General features: G+C 48.2%; 1 long non-coding RNA gene across 1 annotated transcript in view; it reads right to left on the reverse strand.

Annotated features, from left to right (window-relative positions):
- LOC143657658 (uncharacterized) overlaps nt 1–3,655 on the reverse strand; it is a 45,449-nt gene extending 41,794 nt beyond the window's left edge. Inside the window, exons 1-3 of the long non-coding RNA XR_013162936.1 lie at nt 2,920–3,655; nt 2,727–2,820; nt 2,094–2,191 (exon numbers count right to left, since the gene is read on the reverse strand). This is a non-coding gene — a long non-coding RNA (uncharacterized LOC143657658). The remainder of the gene's footprint in view (nt 1–2,093; nt 2,192–2,726; nt 2,821–2,919) is intronic.
- Nucleotides 3,656–6,000: the final 2,345 nt, after the last annotated feature.

The raw sequence follows: 6,000 nt of genomic DNA on the forward strand, positions 1-6,000 counted from the left end.
CTTAATATCTATTAAGATACTACCTGACTATGTAACAGTTCTTGTACATTTACAAATGGAGCATTTGGGCCAACTATTTACTGTGACTTTCAAGTGCTTAAATATATTGGTCTATAATTTTATTTTGTTTTAATGTATTAGTCAGGTTTTGGTCTCAGGGCGATGATGGCTTCAAAAAAATGAGTTGGGAAGCATTCCGACCTCCTCTTTTATCTCAGCGACTATTATTTCTTCCTTAAAAGCCTGACAGAATGAGCCTGTGAAGCCACCTGGACCTGGAGCTTTCTCTGTCTGCAGGTTTTAAATTATGAAGTCAGCATCTTTAAGAGCTGGATGGCTAGTCACATATCCTACTTCCTGCGTCAGCTGGTGAGTTGCGGTTCAAGGGAGTTCTCCAGTTCACGGGTTGTGGACTGCGTGGCGTTTCCACGGAGGCGCTCCCCCATGCCGGCTATGACACCCCAGCCTCCGGTCTGTACTGCTGGCGTACAGGTGATTTACTTTTCTCGTTCCCCCATCCACCACGTCATGGACACACCTGACACGTGGCCTGCTGAGAACGTGGCAGGCCCTGGGAAGGCCCTGGCCAGCCGCCTCCCGACAGCTCTCCCACCTCAGCTCCTCCACGGCGTGGCAGACAGGAGAACGGGAGGAGATGAACCTGCCACCCTCGTTCCTGACTTTGGCCACAAAAGTCCGAAATCATCAGCATCATCCCCTCCTCCTCACCACAGTAGCTGGTCCAGTTAGAGAAAACGCAGGTCTTTAGATGGTTTGGAGAGAGAAGCTCTCTTGCTCTGAACGGAGCTGTCTTTGGATGTGCAGCCGTCTTGAACTCTAAGGGAAGCCAGTCTGGGAGGGAAACGGACCCACCAGAGGGTGGAGCTGGGAGGATGCCAGAGAAATGGACCCAGAGACCCGGTCAGACCACCTGAAGTCTGCTCTGTACTCGGGACATTTTAATCGCAGGGGTCCATAAATTCAGTATTTGTTTTAGCCAGTTCTTTTATCTTTCTGCTACTTAGAAATCAAACGCATCTTACCATACTGGCCCCAAAGTGTCAATGACAAACGGGGTGTGGAGCAGAAGCAATGTATAGTTTGAATCCTACCCGCCCCTGCCCTCTATTGGTTTTTATCCAGCATGCGTCCTGGCCTCCAGGGGACTTCTTTCCTCATTTGTGGCAGAGACCAGCTAATGAGACTCTTTTGCTTCCTAAACCCGCCTTCCTCTATTCCCAGACTCTTTCCCACACATGTGACTCAAACTAAAGGTCTTAGTGCGGCCGTAGTTTGCCTGTGGGAGCTCTGGGGCATCCCCCAAAGCCTCTGGCACCCTCAGCCTCTCCAATCTAGTGCTCAGGAAGGAGGCTGGAAGTGCCCACCGGGGCCGGGGACTGCAGTGAGAGAGGACAGCGCAGCCTTCTCCGTGGAAATAATGGAAATGCAGCCAGGAGATGGGCCTGTGAGGGAGTCCACAGAGACTGGCCACCACTGGCCACCACTGGTCACCTTCTGGATCTAATAGCCTGCTGCCACCATGTCTTATACCTGGTCAAAGCTCCCAGACTCTCCCAACTGCCCCCACAAGGTCAGAACCCCTCTTGCCATTTCTTCACCATGACGTTTCTATTACCCCACCCCAAGAACCCCCAGTTCTGACAACAGAGCGTCTTTAATTGCCCTCCCACCCTCACCCCAGTACACCCAATACCTTCTCATCCGTGTGTCTTACCCCGAACCTCTCAAACTTCTGCTTGTTCTTCATTGCCCTGTGCCTGCAGAGAAAGGTTTACAGGGAAAGGCACACATTTTGATGCCAGACCAACTCGAGTTTAAATTCCACACAAGCAATCATGAGGGTTGGAAAGAGACTGAAGGCGTGTGGAACAAGGGCTCTGAAAATACTGCATCCGCTTTTGCCGCAGCCATCCTGCCCGCTTCCTCTCCTTCTGACATGGGAGCCAAAGACACAAGAATCGCCACCCCGCAGTGCCCGCCCCCCCCCTCCACTGTGCTACCGTGAGCCTGGCCCCAAGCTCCACTCCAGCCTGGCAGTAAACCAGCTAGACTATTTGAAGGACTTCATTTACCTCGGCGAGGGGCAGCTGTAACCAAAGCCATTCAGGTGCTTTCCTCTCTGGATCTCACCGCCCCAAAGGAGAAGAATGGCAAACCTAAGGAATGGCACCTAAAAAAAGAGCAGGAAAGGAATTTCTAACCCTAAGGGCAGAGCTTCCGGACTCAGCCCACCCCCAGCTTCTTTCTGGGTGAGGCAATTTCTATGCAGAAAGTACAAAGCACATGGATGTGAGAGAGGGGAAAGAAGAGATGAAATGCAACTGGGTACATTAGGCCTTTCAGCTATAGATGAGGTAAGGTCATTGGTCTCTTCCACTTCTTATTCCCTCTTTGGCCACTTAAGTCCCCAAGCTAGTCCCTTAGACAACTTCACTCCATAGGAAGGACAAATAGCCTTGGGATAAAACCTTTCCAAAGAGTAAAATGTCATTTTAATTTAATTTTTAAAAATAATTTTAAAAATAACCACTTAGACCAATAATTTTACCCAGGGGGCAAATTCTTCAGAGATTTTGAGGCTACCTTGATTCTCAGGAACTCACCATGGTTTTAATGAATTAGTGAATTTTCCCAAACACTTCCTCTAGCTGGAAGTGAGACCCTGCATCCACTGGAAGCTCTTGGAGTCAAAGGCTCCTACTCACCTGTATCTGTTCACTCATCTATGCAGCCATCGTTCTCTCCCCCCCATGTATCGGATCACCATCCTGGCACAACTTCACTCCTCTGTGTTTTGCCCTAAAATGTATGCGATAATAATAATGAATATTTCATGATTAATAACTTTGCTTATCTTCTTGGAAGTATGAAGAGCTCTGGGGGAATCATTTGACTAACCTGAGTCTGTTAGTAAAAGACGTTCAATAAAATTTGTGCTGAGGTCTCATACACTCTATAAGTTTTGCTCTGCAAGTAGAGGCATTCCAATGTTTTTGTGCCTCTGGGTGTTTCCCTTAGAACTGCAACGATGAAGGTGGCATCTCTAGTACCGAAATCATTTGTAAAAGGCTTACTCAGCATTTCATTCCTTTATTCTCTCCAGCCTCCTTCTTCACGTGACCTGCTCAGATTGAGAAGGAATATAGGCTAATGGAAAACAGTAATGTCTTCACCAAAGGTTTCTCGTCCGTTCTCCATCAATGGGCCTGGCTGACGTTTTGTTGGCAGCTTTCAAAGCCCTTCACACTTCTCTGGTAAGTGTTGAAAGCAATTTATAAGTTCTCAGCATATATGATAAATAGGCTTTCAAAACAATCTCTCTCAAACTTGCTAACAGTAGCCAGACCGGGTAAGACGCCGTTGCCCTCCGCCTGTTGGCTTCCCTGGGGAGATATTACTGAAGGATTATAAAGACCATAGAATTGAACTTGCAGTTCCGTGACCATAAAGCATGGATTTTCTTGACAGGTCTGTAACTGCCTAAAAATTACATCCCAGAAATTACAATACACACGTCATATTATGTCCCCCAATCTGGTTTGATGCCCAGACACTCAGGGGTCCACCAGGCGTGGAGATCATCCTCCCGGCACCACTGGCCGCTGGGCTAGCAGGCGGCCGCAGCCTCCGCCGGGGAACACACGGTTTCCGCACTCAGCCCAGGTGCTCCGGCTTCAGGCCACGCCCAGCGCCAGCGATTAGCATGCAGCTGGGACCCAAGCCAATCAGCACACTGCATTTTCCTGGCCACGGTGATTGGTGTAGGGATGGTCACATGACCCAGCCGAGAGCCAATGAGATAAAATAAGACGGTTTCTGGGGCTTCCAGGAAGAGAACAGCTGTTTTTCCTTCCTGGACTTAAACCTGAAGCAGGGTGGGCGGGAAGACTGCTGCTGCAGGTCCCCACCTGAATCCTGAGACTGCAGTCCAGACATCAAAAGGCAGAGATGAGACGTGGAGAAGAAACCCTGTTCGTGTGGTTAATCCAGCTATGCCTGAAACCCCTGGACTTTTCAGTTAAATGAGCCAAAAAAAATATTTTTGTATCTATTTAAGTTTTAAATGGATATTCTTTTACTTACAAAACAAACAAAAGCCCCTGAATCCCCCATCACCCATATACACTGATTTTCCGTTTGAAAAAATACTCCCTGAAGATAAAAGAGGAAATTGAGTGACGTATCTGAAAGCCTGTATTTCTATATTTCCCAAAGCAGCTAGCACCTATCTACGCACGCCGTAGCTTCCCGAGATGGTGCCTGTGTATTTGATTGCCTGATTGAGTGAAGGACCCAGAAGGAAAGTCAGAATTAATTCATGTCAAGTGTTAGTGTATCTCTGGGTTTCAGTGCAACAATTATTGGAATTTGGAAACCCCAGAATGAATATGCAACTGCCAATCAGTGTGGAATGAGCAGAGCTCACTAAATGCTGAGCCACGGAATAAAATGCCTCTGAACAAGACGCTTTCACAGGCCAGGCTCTTTGCAAGATCACCGGGCCCCTGAGACAGGAAACAGACAAAACCTGAGGGCACACCCCTCTTCCCTCACACCTCCACTTGGCAAATCCACCTCTAGGGCAGGATCTCTTGGGTCCAGTGCCTCAGAGCGCTCCCAGACACAATGGGGGACAGGGGCGTGTGCCGAAAGGGACAACATGAAGCCATGGAGGAATGAGCCTCTCCTGCACCAGCAAGTTAAGCATCTTTAGAAACTCTGGGAATTCTTTTCAGACAAGGAAGGCCCACAACTCAAGAAAGACGTAGAATCCCCCAAAAGACCTTTAAATGAAGGAAAAACCTTGATATGACCAGAAATAGCTTCAATAAACTGTAGATTGAGAATAAACTGCCCCCTGTCCCTTAGTCGCACCTTCAGCTCATCTGCAGCCCCTGGCCCTGAATTCACTCACAGGGAAAACAGGTCAGAGAGGCCTTCGCACAGGTGACTAGGGAAAGGGACCGTGAGGATGGAAAGCCAAAGAACAAGAAGGACCTTCAGAGTGGGGCCAGCCTTCACTTCCGTTCAAGTGATGGAATTTCTCAGGAATTGACAAGGCTCCCACACGTCCCAAAACCTCCTTTTTTGAACAAAGAATGAATTCCACTGCTGGAGCTTTATTCTTTTAGCTTCCGACTTTAATCTCATTAAAATGCAATCTCTTTGTATGCGTGAAAGTTTTGTTACCAGAAAAGAAAGTGTGATAACGAGACTATTAAATACGCAGAGGATGAGGGAATGGGAGAGACACACTGAAGGGGGAATAACATTTCAGAAGTGGCACAGTGGAGTAGGCAGAGTGCAGACTTTAGGAGTCCGGAAGTCCTGGGCTAACTGTTACCTTGGGCTACTTACTTAACTTCTTTGAAACTCAACTACCTTATTTGTCAAATGGAAATATAAAGACCCATCTTTTGTGGGTGCTTTTGACCACTGCATCTTCTCCATCTTGAATGCCTCATATACTTCAGCATTTGCCTGGCTAGCATCTGTTTATCTTATATGCCATCATGTGCCACTGCCTCAGAAAGAGTGGGTTGGGGAGATGCCCCTCACCTGGGTTCCACGGCACAAAGCAGAAGCTGTATCAGTGGAACTCCGTTACTGTCTGTCCTGAGATTGCTTCCTGTGACTGTCTCCACTGCAGTAAGAGGGACTTAAGAATATTCGCTGGTGCAACTCCAGTACTTAGGAAACCTGAAGATATAAGGTAGGGAGGGGGAGCTAGGGGTCTCACCTGTGTGAGATGGAGGCATTGGGCTTGGCTGGGCTGGGCCAGAAGAGGCTGTTTCTCCACAGCCAGGGGGATGATGCAGGAACGGCCAACAGACAGAACAGCAGGCAGGCATGCCAGCTTCTCTTTTCCCAGACCAGCTTCCTCACCTACAGCAAACGTCTAAACAGAGGCCAAGCAGCAGTTGTGTCACTGGTATTAGACGAAGTTGAATTCAAGGCCAAGATTCTGAATTCAAAATT

This window comes from Tamandua tetradactyla, chromosome 15 (genome assembly GCF_023851605.1).
Source record: "Tamandua tetradactyla isolate mTamTet1 chromosome 15, mTamTet1.pri, whole genome shotgun sequence".
NCBI lineage: Eukaryota > Metazoa > Chordata > Mammalia > Pilosa > Myrmecophagidae > Tamandua > Tamandua tetradactyla.